Here is a 14,175-nt window from a genome sequence, read left to right as displayed (position 1 = left end):
TTACGACTCTAAAAAATTCCCGAAGGAGATGCTTGAAGCGCAGATAGTTATGATTCCTAAACCGGGTAAACTCTCTACTGCCGTACAAAATTATCGACCCATTGCACTTTTAAATACCAACGTTAAATTGTACACTACACTGATTACCCAATGTCTATGCCCCTTATTACCCTCTTTAATCAGTGCCGACCAGGTCGGGTTTGTCCCTGGGCGGCAGGCTCCGGACAACACCCAAAGAGCTCTTAATATTATAGTATCTTGTAATGGTGAACAAGTTCCCTTACTAGTCCTCTCCCTGGATGCCAAGAAAGCTTTTGATAGATTGCACTGGCAATATCTTCGAACAACTTTGGAGCTTTTCGGCATCAGGGAGAGGATACTTGATTCAATATTAGCATTATATTTGTCCCCCTCTGCTAGGGTTGCCATGAACGGGTGCTTGTCCTCTGGGTTTGATATAACAAATGGATCCAGGCAAGGATGTCCTCTTTCCCCACTTGTCTTCGCATTAGCTATTGTCAAAGTCAGAAAAATATCATGATGCACACTACCATATTTGCACCTCATGCGTGTCCCCGCTGCGTGTGCCCACGCTCTCCCGTGCGTACGCATACCCGCTGGTGCGTGCACCCGCAGGCGCACGGTATGCGCATTTACGGTAGAGTTTGTGTGCGTCTAGCGGGCGACTCGATCGTTACATATTTTGACCATATAATGTATTTTGTAGATTATGGTCCCTTTGATAGAATCTGAAAGTTTAGTTAATGTAGCATGTTCATGAACAAAGAGATCCCTCTTTGTTTGATACGAAGGGTCAGACAGAGGTTATACAGTGGTGTTTAGTATCCATCGGAAGAGTATTTAATTAGCAATATTCCGGTGTTGGTTTGAAGCAGATTAATCGCTCGTGCGAATAGTTATGGACATAAGAATTTTATGGACATTTGCTATTATTTGCACTTTATTATCCATGCGGCGGGAAACCTAGTTTCCCACCCACCTGAGCAGTTGGAAATAGTCACAGCCCACCTGTATGAATCAACCTATGACCTTTTGTTATAATGCGAAGACGAATTCCTGTGTCCAATGAACAATAAGAATATAGGGACCATTGTACTGTATTGTGTGTAGTGTATAAAAGGACAAGCCGATCTGATCCAGCTCTCTATTCTCTTCAACGGTTCTCACCACTGATAATCGGGAGCTGGATATCCAGAGGCGCATGCGATTGTTTCCCTTGAGCGTAAGTTTCTCTGCAATCATATTGTCTTTATTGTTATTGTGAGCCATGTCTCTCTCTCTCTATCTCTTCTCCTCTTTCTCTCTCTTTTCCTCTTAAAGTGTTATTGTGCTGTTATTGTTTTTCATGTGTAGTTATCTGGTTAGTTAGTCTATGTTATATTGGTAGTGTATGACTTGTATTGTATTATTCTTTTGCAAATAGAACGTTCATATAAGGTGTTAGAACCTAAGATCGGTATCTGTGTATTTCTTATATTTCTAAGTATTCTCTGAGCGTCGGAGACGCTCGTACAGCTTTAAGTTAATAAGGTTACACTGTTACATTTACACCCTATCACTACACCAAGGTTTACTGCATAATACATTGTTTTATGGTATAGATATAAAGGTTTTACACTGTGAGCGTCAGCGCCGCTTGTGATCTCCTCGTGGTCCCGAGCGTCCGCTATGCTAATAGCGTATCATTACGTTAGTCGCCAGCCAATAGTGTGCCTGCCTGTGATCTCTTGGCCGTGAGCGAACGTGACGCTTGAGCGTCTCGACTACGGCTAAGCGATTGTTACGCAACGTGCGTACCCTTACGGTATTCCATACGCCAATAGCGTACTGTGTTCTTTGACCTCTTAAAGGGTTTTAAGTAAGATAAATATTTAGCTTTATCAATTGGCGGCTCGTCCGTCCTTCACATATCTGTACTAGGTAATTTCAGCAGACATTATCCATCAGCAAAGGGCGGGAGATCATATTCCTCGTAGTGCTGCCTGGATAAGCGTCTGCTTCGCTTAGTAAAGGGTGCTGAAGGAATCCGGAACCAGAGGTAAGAACAACACGCTAGTGTCTTTTAAAACTGTTTATTTCTGTCTTGCGTATGCACGCACGCATATATCTGCATTTCTTTTCATTCGTGTATTTTCATATCACTCTCCTGTTTGCCATTTTATAATTGATAAACGTGCTAAGAGAGATTTGTCGCTATTAACAGTTAAAAAGTAAAAGTAATACATTAAGGGGTAAATTGTAAAGCACGCACACAGCTCTGCCTAAGGATACAAGGAGAGACCGGTGTGGTGCTCGGTAGATGATCGAGGATAACCTACATTGATAAACGTGTTAATTGTGTTACGGTGGATATCTGCCTTGCGTACACGTGTCTCTAACAAAAGGCTGAGACCCGCGTGCGCAACCCAAAGGCCGACGCACGCAGCGTATATTACGCAACGGAGCGTCTGGGTACGCCCACGTAACAAATCACACGATAGTGTTATTTTAAACAGGCGAAAAGGTGGCAACGCGATAAATAGTGCAAATCGATTTTAGTGTCCGTAATTTAAGCTAATAGATCCTTCTCCAATTTACGACTCATCTGGTCTAAAGGGAAGAAATTTCTGCGCAGAAATAGAAAGAAATAGAAACAAAAGTAAAAGTGTTCATGTGGTGAGTGAGTGTTTGCATATATAAGTTTCTACAATTTTTGGGATTGAACCACAGGAAATCATCGAGTTCTCGTGAGGTACATACGTGTAAGTGACATACATGGTGGCTAGGGAGGCATCCCTTGTTAAACATATAAAGAGCATTAGAGTATAGCAGACCAGGAGGTCATACTGTAGCAGACCAGGAGGTCCGGAACAGACCAGGAGGTCTAGGTACAGCAGACAAAGAAGTCCGCTATAGAGACAAGTAGCACAAAACCAGGAAGGGTTGGTGCGGAACCCATATAGGCCATAAAGCTCAGGCTGAAGGAATTCGCAGCTGCTTAATTTCGATTCCACTGGTCGCTCCGCACATAAGATTAGTTGCTTATGTGCTGAACGATTGTACCGCACGTAATTGTGTGCATTAGTTAGTAATTTGACCCAGTACCATTTGCGTACGGAAGGGGTCATAAACGCTATTTGTACATTCTAACGTGATTTGTGTAATTTTTTATTTTTTAAGGGAAGTTCGCTGGTCACTCAGGAATTATCCAACAACCAACAGTTACTGGAAAGGGTTAATGCTCTTCGAATCACACTTGCATGTTCCAGTAAACAAAGGTTCATAGGGGCCCTGGGTCGAGTACGCCAGCGCTAAAACAGTGTGTAGGCGTATTGGTCGGCGTGGGCGAGTGAGTGGGGTACTCGGTAAACCGCCACCGTCAGCCTATCTTGAACATCTTGGTTTTTGTAAGGGTTCGCCGAAGACCCTGATATAAAGGTCAGAGGTAGTGCAAGCAACACCTGCAAGCTATGGGGGCCAGTTGTTCAGGTAGGGGGCGATCAACCTCGGTTCGGGTTGATTTAGTAAACCGACCAATCGGGTCGGCGAGGTATGTAATGTGTGAAAAATACGGTTCACACACAGAGGTTTTATGTGATGAATGGGAAAGAATGACTGTACATGACGGGGAGAAGTTCCCAAGAGTAGGCAGCTTTAGCCCAGATGTGTTACTAAATCTAAGGAGGAGGATATGTCTCATTAAATCAACAAAGAGACGGATCAAACATTATGATTATTTACAGTTATGGCAACAGGAGGGTGAAATACAGAGAGGATTGGCTCAGGCGGCGGGATCTAACCCTATCAGGAAACTGGTAGCCACGGCACCACCGCCACCATATATATCAGGAGAGAAATTGGTCGCGGAGAATGACGCACTAGGGTGCAATAAACAGGCACTTAGCAACTGTATGAATGTTAAGGATAATATTAATAAGTTAACTAATACAAGTATTAACCCATGCAAGTTGTACCCTGTTTTAAACTTTCCCCAGGAGTGTGATCAAGAGGACGAATCGACAACAATATCGGCGCTCTCTCTAGCAGCCACCATATCAGAAACAACAGTAGGCACGGCCCAACCCATAAGATTAGTATCAAAGGCCCCTAGCGGAGGGACAGGTGAGGTCGTATCAACGGGTAAGTACGGCACCATACACTATGCTGAAACCATTTCACCACAGGCTGTAGAATCTACTCAGAATGATATTATTAAACTTAATCCTGTTAGGGTAATAGCAGTGCAAAATGGGAAAACGGACACTACAGGAGTCACTCCTGTCAGAAACATTGCCATGCACTGCCCGTTTACCCGAATGGAATTAAGAGCAATAGTGTCTGAATTCCCTGATCCTAGGAAAGATCTAGTTGCTAGCCAGAAATACATCAGAGACCTAGGGAACACTGTAGAGCCCAATAACAAAGACTGGCAAATATTGCTGAGGGCATGTTTACCCTCCAATGTCGACCCAGAAAGGTTTTTAGCTGACTGTAAATTAGATGGAGAGGTACCCCTTACGGATGTGTACAACTCAGACAATGTAAAGAGGATAAATTTACAGTTGAAGGAGTATTTTCCAGCTGTAGTCAAATGGAATAGAATTTTCTCCATTAAACAAAAAGAGACAGAAACAGCTGCTGATTATTTTCATCGGGCACTACTAGAAATGGCAAAATACACAGGCATAGAAGACATTAAGACCAATGCAAATCATAGAGAAGTAGCAGTATCTGTGTTAATGGATGGTTTAAAAGAGGTATTGAAAGCAAGAGTACAGACCACGCAACCATGTTGGCGAGGTCTGTCTGTGGCTACTTTGAGAGAGGCTGCTATTGATCACAATCAAAATATCACCAGACACAGGGAGTCACAAGGTGATAAGTTAATGGCCGTAAGTATACAGGCTTTGACCACAAGGCAACCTTCGTATAAACCTCCGACCCCTGTGGGTAAGTCAAATGTGGTAACTTGTTATTTTTGTCATAGACAGGGACACATGGCACGAGACTGTAGAGCGAAAAATTCACAAAAATCATACCAACCCCCTAGACAACGACATGACACACGAAATTGGGATCAGGGTCCGCAGAGACGGAGTTATGAGCCACATACAGGGGAAACAAAAAGATATCCCCCAAAAGGAGACTGGCAAGCTTCTGGCAGTTCCCATTTAACCCCTTCTCAAGTAGTTGCTGCCAGCGGGATTCAGGGAGGTCACCATACCCAATAGGGGTGTGGCCACACCTGTAATCTGCAGCCAGTAAAATTGATTGCAAGTCTTGGAAGTGAACCCGAAATTGCAATTAATGTAGCTGGTAAATCATTGAACTTTCTTGTAGATACGGGGGCGGCCAAATCAGTGATAAATTTGACAGTGGGCATGAGAACCACTGGTAAGACAATTCCAGCCATGGGAGTAACGGGAGTAGTCCAGCACTACCCTTTTAGCAAACCAGCCGAGATTACAATAGGGCCTTTACATACCAAGCATTCCTTTTTGCTGGCTGCATCGGCACCGACTAATCTCCTGGGAAGAGATTTATTGTGTAAAATGGGGTGCGTCATTTATTGTACTCCTGAAGGTGTATTCTTAGACATACCTGAGAATAACGCTCAGGAAGTACGAGACATGTTAGACTCCCCATCAAAATTAATGACACATACCGTTATGACAAATAGGACTCCATCCCAAGTAGAAGAAATGACATCCCAAATACCAGAGTCACTTTGGACTAAAGATGGACAAGACACTGGATTAATGGCAAACGTAGCTCCAGTAGTTGTGCAAGTAAAAGATGGTAGGATAGCTCCAAAAATCCCACAATACCCTCTGAAGCCAGAGGTGGAACTAGGAGTATATCCCGTAATAGAGCGCTTGCTACAACAGGGCATTCTGGTAAGAACATCCAGCACTGCCAATAGTCCCATCTTCCCTGTGAAAAAGAGTGGGGGGAGGGGTTACAGGCTAGTGCAGGATCTAAGGGGGATTAACAAAATAGTTGAGAGTCAGTTCCCCGTAGTGCCAAATCCAGCTGTCATCCTTATGCAGATCCCTCCCACTGCGAAATTTTTCACTGTTATTGACCTCTGCTCCGCTTTCTTCTCGGTACCTCTGCACCCTGACAGCCAATATTTGTTTGCATTTACATACAGAGGAGTCCAATATACATGGACTCAATTACCACAAGGTTTCATAGACAGTCCAAGCATATTTTCCCAGGCTTTGCATGATTGTTTACAGTCTTTCCAACCAGAGAGTGGATCAGTATTGATACAGTATGTGGATGATTTACTACTGTGTTCAGATTCATTGGAAGCATCCCTGAAGGATACGAAACAGCTCCTGCTTCATCTTTCAGACACAGGACACAAGGTTTCCAAAGACAAGTTGCAATTATGCCAAACTAAAGTAAAATATTTAGGACACTGTCTAACACAAGGACTGAGACACCTGACCGCTGATAGAATCCAAGCAATTAGAGACATGACTCTGCCACAAACCCAGCAACAAATCAGAACGTTTTTAGGAATGTGTGGGTATTGCCGTAACTGGATCCCAGGATTTTCCATTCTAGCATTACCTTTGCAGGAGATGGTTTCATCAAACAAACCTGATTGGATTTCGCATACAGACGAGTCCGAGATGGCATTTGAGAAACTCAAACAGTGCCTAACGCAGGCACCAGCATTAGGTATGCCAGACTATGGGAAACCCTTTGAGCTGTACGGAACAGAAAGTGCTGGTTGCGCGGCAGGCGTCCTAACCCAAAAGCACGGTGATGCCAGCAGGCCGGTAGCATACTACAGCGCTCAGCTAGATACGGTAGCGCGATCCCTCCCCACATGCTTGCGAAGCGTTGCTGCGATAGCATTGCTAGTAACGAAAAGCGAAGATGTAGTGCTAGGACACAACCTCACAATTCATACACCACATGCAGTGTCAGCCTTGCTAAATTCTGCCCAAACCAGGCACATCTCATCAGCGCGGTTTACAAGATGGGAATTGGCACTAATGGCCCCCGTAAACATCACCATAAGGAGATGCAGTGCATTAAATCCTGCAACATATCTCCCAGGTGTGCCTGGACAGGCACAAAGGGTGGAGGACGAGAGTGATGGGGAAGGAGGATTTAATACAAGGGATGGCACACATGATTGTATGGAATATTTGACCCAAAATTTCACGGCAAGGCCTGACATCAGTGACAACCCACTGGAAGATGTAGATCTTACTTTCTACACTGACGGTAGTTGTCACAGACAGTCGGACTCGGGAGATTTGTGTACTGGATACGCAGTCGTAGATGACCAAGGCACCATAGAAGCAGAACCGCTAGGCCCACCTCTCTCAGCCCAGGTTGCTGAACTGGTTGCCCTAACCAGAGCATGTGAATTGGCTAAGGGCAAGTCAGCCAATATCTACACCGATTCTAGATACGCCTTCGGGGTAGTCCATGATTTCGGAGCCCTATGGCGCCTCAGAAATTTCATGACGGCAGCTGGTACACCGGTAGCGCATGCAGCTCACATCAAAAGGCTTCTAACAGCGATACAGGAACCCGACAGAGTGGCTGTTATCAAGTGTAAAGCACACACATATAGCCAGGACCCAGTATCACTTGGTAACAGCCGAGCAGACGAAGCTGCTAAGTTAGCAGCCGGTACCCCCAGACAGACCGACACCACACAACTGATGGTATTTAATACCATCAACACACAGAAGTTGTGTGAAATGCAAAATTTGTGTTCCACACAGGAAAAGGCAGTCTGGAAGGCAAAAGGATATGGCCAGGAGTCCTCAGGACTCTGGACGGATGGACAAGGTAAACCAGTGGCCCCCAGAGCATATCTTCCATGCTTAGCTGAGGCAGCACACGGGTTGACTCATCTGGGCAAGGAAGGAATGTGTAAGTTGGTAAGAGCATATTGGTGCGCCCCAGGATTTTCATCTCATGCAGGTAAGAGAGCAATGTCATGCCTTACCTGTTTGAGGAAGAATATCGGAAAGGCAATACCAACAGAACCATCTCATATCCCACCTGCCGGCGCCCCTTTTCAGGTAATACAGATTGACTTTATACAACTACCCCCTTGTCGAAATTTGAAATATGTACTTGTTTGTATAGATGTATTCTCAAATTGGGTCGAAGCATTTCCGGCGGCCACAAATACCGCTATGTTTACTGCTAAGAAAATTGTGCAGGAATTTGTGTGTAGATACGGTATCCCTAGAATAATTGAAAGTGATAGGGGTACCCATTTTACAGGTGATGTCTTTCAAGGAATGTGTAAGTTGATGGGAATTGATAGTAAGCTGCACACTCCATACCGCCCCCAGGCGAGTGCGAAGGTGGAAAGAGTGAACAGCACTATTAAAAATAAACTGAGTAAAGTTATGGCAGAAACAGGATTGACATGGCCAGAAGCTTTACCCATTGTACTATACAGCATCAGAACCACTCCCAGGTCCCCTCTTAATCTGTCCCCCTTTGAAATCTTGTTTGGTCGACAACCGCATGTTATGATTAACCCTCAGGATGATTTGAAGTGTAACAATGAAGTGACAGTAAAATACCTGGTTAACATGAGTAAAACGCTAAGGAATCAAAATGATAATTTGAAATTAGTGATTCCTGATTTACCAGATAGTAATTGTCATGACATTGAACCTGGGGATTATGTAATGATACGGAATTTTCTACGCTCAGGTTGCCTTATTGACAGATGGGAAGGACCATACCAAGTCTTATTGACTAGCACTACAGCATTGAAGGTTGCCGAGAGAGAGACTTGGGTTCATTCGTCCCATTGTAAGAAGGTTGCTGATCCAGAGAGGTCCCGTGATAAAGAACAGACGGTAGAGGAAGTTGTATCACTGGAGTGTCTGTTTCAGGAGGACTGAGGCGGCACCTGAGCTTTGAAAATCATAAGATCGGAAGCAGTTGTCGATCCCCTGTTCCCTTTTATTGTTTTCTCCACTTCCCATCCCATCTCCCTCAATTATTTTTTCCCCCTTCTTACTCTTCTCCGTTTCCTCCTATAAGATGGACTTGCCCCAAGATACTGTGATCCGGATTTTCCTGTTGACCATGATGTTGACCAGAGCAGTCTGTTCCGGCGAGAGTACCATGGAGGTCGAGAGAGGTTCTGGAATGGGTTCTGATGACAGAGATGGAGGCGTAGTTTTCCAAGAACAACATAATCAACAAGCAAAGGCGAGTATCAGAAAACGATCCGATAGCATTGACAATAGAAGGAATTGTGAAGGATTGTTAGCTGAAGAAAACTGTATCTGTAGGCTCTGTGACAATGTAGTTGAGGATGGGTGCATCAAGAAATGCCAATCCAGTTTTAATATCCACATGGAACGGCATCCATTGAGTGACTATCACTCCTTAGTGGGTAATGTGTTAAATCAGACAGATTGTTGGGTATGCTCTCAAGTACCTCAAGGCCATAGCAAATCAGGGCTAGTACCATTTCCTTTAACGATAGGGGAGGTACTTGAGCTAAAGGGTGGGAGACCGGTGGACAGGAGGTTTAATATCTCCAGCCCTCCTAGTTTGAAGCTCCACCAATATCATGTGGATAGGTCCCTAATATGTTTCAACATTTCCAATTCCCGAAAGCCGGGAAATTGGGAAGTGTCATGGAATAACCAAACCATGACCTTTTCATATAGAGCAGATAGAATGCCTACAGATACAGAGCTTATACGCCACATAGCCGGTAGGGAAAAATCTTTCCGATATAGGTATACCCTAGGAAATAGGATCATGAGAGTTGGAGAGGTATCACCAGGATACTGTGCACATATCATACAAACAGATACGTGTGCTAGACAGATGGGAGAATTAGGGTTAGGAGATTTCACATGGAAGATGTGTAATATGGTTATGTCCTACTCCGTCCCATATATTCTCCCCGATGATGCATATTTCATATGCGGGAGGAAGGCGTATAAGTGGCTTGCCCCAAACTCTGAAGGATTGTGTTATATTGGAAAAGTACTGCCTGAGGTAATGACTGTATCACATACCAAAATGAAAGATATACACCGTGGTGCCCAAGCTCCTTATACTCACACTCATTACGAGCACGTCGTTAAAAGGCAACTGACAGAAAGGACAGAGCACCCGGCCTCTGATCTGATCCATGAATCCACCGGGATTCAGGTTCTACTTGCGTTAGATTTCACTCGCACCGCTAGAGGAGTGCTGAACTATAGATATATATCTGCGCTTGCAAATTTATTAGACAATATCACAGAAATGTATGACGACACTTTTAGATATACCGGAAGAGAGCTCCAAGCTTATAAAACAGAACTGGTTCAGCATAGGATGGTTCTTAATTATCTCACGGCAGTGACAGGTGGATATTGTGTCACACTGGCAACGCAGTACGGCGTGAAATGCTGCACTTATATTACGAATAGTACCGAGGACCCGGTCGAGGTCATAGACCAAAAGATGGACGATATTCTCCAATTAAAGTGGGAATTTCGCAGGAGACACAATCTCACCCTTGCTGCTGTGGGTAATGAGCTGACTGGTTGGGTGTCATGGTTGAACCCGCGAAATTGGTTCTCTGGTTTAGGAGAATGGGCTCAAGGAGTCATAATGGATGTAGGGAAATTTCTTCTATGTATCTTAGGTGTTGTCATATCGATTGGCTTGATATTTAGATGCGGTCAAGCTTTAACGAAGTGTAAATGGAGTACCAGGGTAATGAGTCTAAGGAGTGAGGAAATTGTAATTCCAATGGATTTGATTTATGACCCAACGATAGAGACAATGATGTGATGAAAATGTGATTCTACGGTCCGTTTCTTTCACCTGTTTCTCCTTTTCTCCAAGATAAAAAGACCCGCTTGGAAGAGGAATTTGATGACCTTATATACAGACAACAGATGGATTAAAGAAGAAGTTTGACAACCTTGTACACAAACAACAGATAGTCTATGCCATAGACCCCCAGTTTCCCTAGAAATTTTAAATTTACGCTAGCCCAACTTTTTTTGTAAGTCTATGGACATTGACAAGGCTTTTTCCATACCGTTAATAGCAAAAGCCCAAAGGAGACTTCAGACAAGACTTCAGACAAGACTTCAGACAAGACCTCAATCGGCAAATGTATATTAAACTCACATAGTTTATCAATGCATTTACCATAAGTGTTCTTTATCTTCATCTCTACAACCTTCAGGTAACAACACACATAGTCGATAGGGAATACAGGCACAGATATCAGCAATCACATACCCCCCCATTCATGTATCATCAACTAAAATGTGCTCCCCCATTTTGTTGCAACCAAAAGCCGAAAAGAGCTCGGTAAAGTTTGACAGCCCATCCACAGACCCGTACCACGGGATAAGAAGGAATTCAAATGTATACTTCGCAATACCTCGAAGCTTGATTTAAGACACGTACGGCACGATGATACATGACCCCCCAAACATGGACTCATACACACATGCTTCTGCTATCTCACTAGGTCATACCCTTCTCACACCTTCTCCTCTTCTCCCCTACCCAACCATAGAAATATTTACACATGACATATATTTTTCTCTTTTTGAAATGTTTTAGGAAGTGGCAGTTATTGGTGACTGCCAAAGGGTGGACTGTCAAAGTCAGAAAAATATCATGATGCACACTACCATATTTGCACCTCATGCGTGTCCCCGCTGCGTGTGCCCACGCTCTCCCGTGCGTACGCATACCCGCTGGTGCGTGCACCCGCAGGCGCACGGTATGCGCATTTACGGTAGAGTTTGTGTGCGTCTAGCGGGTGACTCGATCGTTACATATTTTGACCATATAATGTATTTTGTAGATTATGGTCCCTTTGATAGAATCTGAAAGTTTAGTTAATGTAGCATGTTCATGAACAAAGAGATCCCTCTTTGTTTGATACGAAGGGTCAGACAGAGGTTATACAGTGGTGTTTAGTATCCATCGGAAGAGTATTTAATTAGCAATATTCCGGTGTTGGTTTGAAGCAGATTAATCGCTCGTGCGAATAGTTATGGACATAAGAAGTTTATGGACATTTGCTATTATTTGCACTTTATTATCCATGCGGCGGGAAACCTAGTTTCCCACCCACCTGAGCAGTTGGAAATAGTCACAGCCCACCTGTATGAATCAACCTATGACCTTTTGTTATAATGCGAAGACGAATTCCTGTGTCCAATGAACAATAAGAATATAGGGACCATTGTACTGTATTGTGTGTAGTGTATAAAAGGACAAGCCGATCTGATCCAGCTCTCTATTCTCTTCAACGGTTCTCACCACTGATAATCGGGAGCTGGATATCCAGAGGCGCATGCGATTGTTTCCCTTGAGCGTAAGTTTCTCCGCAATCATATTGTCTTTATTGTTATTGTGAGCCATGTCTCTCTCTCTCTCTTCTCCTCTTTCTCTCTCTTTTCCTCTTAAAGTGTTATTGTGCTGTTATTGTATTTCATGTGTAGTTATCTGGTTAGTTAGTCTATGTTATATTGGTAGTGTATGACTTGTATTGTATTATTCTTTTGCAAATAGAACGTTCATATAAGGTGTTAGAACCTAAGATCGGTATCTGTGTATTTCTTATATTTCTAAGTATTCTCTGAGCGTCGGAGACGCTCGTACAGCTTTAAGTTAATAAGGTTACACTGTTACATTTACACCCTATCACTACACCAAGGTTTACTGCATAATACATTGTTTTATGGTATAGATATAAAGGTTTTACACTGTGAGCGTCAGCGCCGCTTGTGATCTCCTCGTGGTCCCGAGCGTCCGCTACGCTAATAGCGTATCATTACGTTAGTCGGCAGCCAATAGCGTGCCTGCCTGTGATCTCTTGGCCGTGAGCGAACGTGACGCTTGAGCGTCTCGACTACGGCTAAGCGATTGTTACGCAACGTGCGTACCCTTACGGTATTCCATACGCCAATAGCGTACTGTGTTCTTTAACCTCTTAAAGGGTTTTAAGTAAGATAAATATTTAGCTTTATCAATATAGAGCCTCTGGCTGAGAGAATTCGATCCTCTGCTAAGATCATGGGGCCTGTAAAAGGTGGCATTTCACATAAAATAAGTCTTTTTGCTGACGATATTCTGTTATTTATTCTACAGCCTACATTATTTTTACCTCATCTACATTCTATTTTCTATGAATACGCCAAGATCTCCTACTACAGGTTAAATACCTCCAAAACGGAGGCTTTACCTTTTAATATTTCAGATGATGCTGTTAAGATACTGAAAGATGATTATAAATATTCTTGCCAAACTAAGTAATTGAAATATTTAGTAGTTCAATTGGCTAATGATGGTGTCCTTTTGGAATGTAACTATATACCCTTATTGCGGGCGTTTGAGACATTGACCAAAGAATGGTTTTTATATGAAGTCTCCTGGTTAGGTCGTGTTGCTGCAGCCAAAATGATATTACTTCCCAAACTTATGTATCTTTTCATACAATCCCTAGATCTATTCCCAAGTCCCTCTATACCAAATTCAACAAAATGCTTTCTCATTATGTATGGAAAGGTGCCAGACCTAAAATATCTAGAAATGTCCTCATCCTTCCTAAAAATGAAGGAGGGGTTGCTTTTCCTGATTTCAAAAAGCTATCATAGGGCTTGTTTACTTAGTCAGCTTATCGATTGGTTCAAATTAGATGACCCTAAACCTTGGGTGATTATAGACCGCTCCTTTTTGGCCAATTCCCTTGATAGATCTATTGTGGTTACCAGCAGACATTTATTTGATGCGTTCTGGTCCCGGCAGGGCGATACAGGTGACTTTGCAAGCTTGGCACAAGTTTGTTTCCTCGTGTGACAGTCTTGCTTTGCCCGAGCTGGAAATATCACTATCAACTACTGCTTAATTTATCCCTAATTTACGTTTCCACTGCTGGATATTCAGGGGTCTTGTGAAACTGGGTGAAATTTGTGACTCAGGGGGTCTAGTTACTTTCAGTACTTTACAGGAGTCATATGATATACCAAAGCATGATTTCTACAAATATTTGCAGATTCGTCATTGGGTCAGCAGCCAGCCTTCTTTTACTGCCGATTCTTCCCCCTCTCTGAGACTGATTCGTTCCCATCTACAATCATCACGTAGTAGAGGCGGTATTTCTTGGTGGTATTCTTCCTTGATATTGGGAAG

This window comes from Pseudophryne corroboree, chromosome 1, assembly GCF_028390025.1.
Source record: "Pseudophryne corroboree isolate aPseCor3 chromosome 1, aPseCor3.hap2, whole genome shotgun sequence".
Classification (NCBI taxonomy): Eukaryota; Metazoa; Chordata; class Amphibia; order Anura; family Myobatrachidae; genus Pseudophryne; species Pseudophryne corroboree.
The sequence above is the reverse complement of the archived record's forward strand: the minus strand, read 5'-3'. Positions refer to the sequence as shown.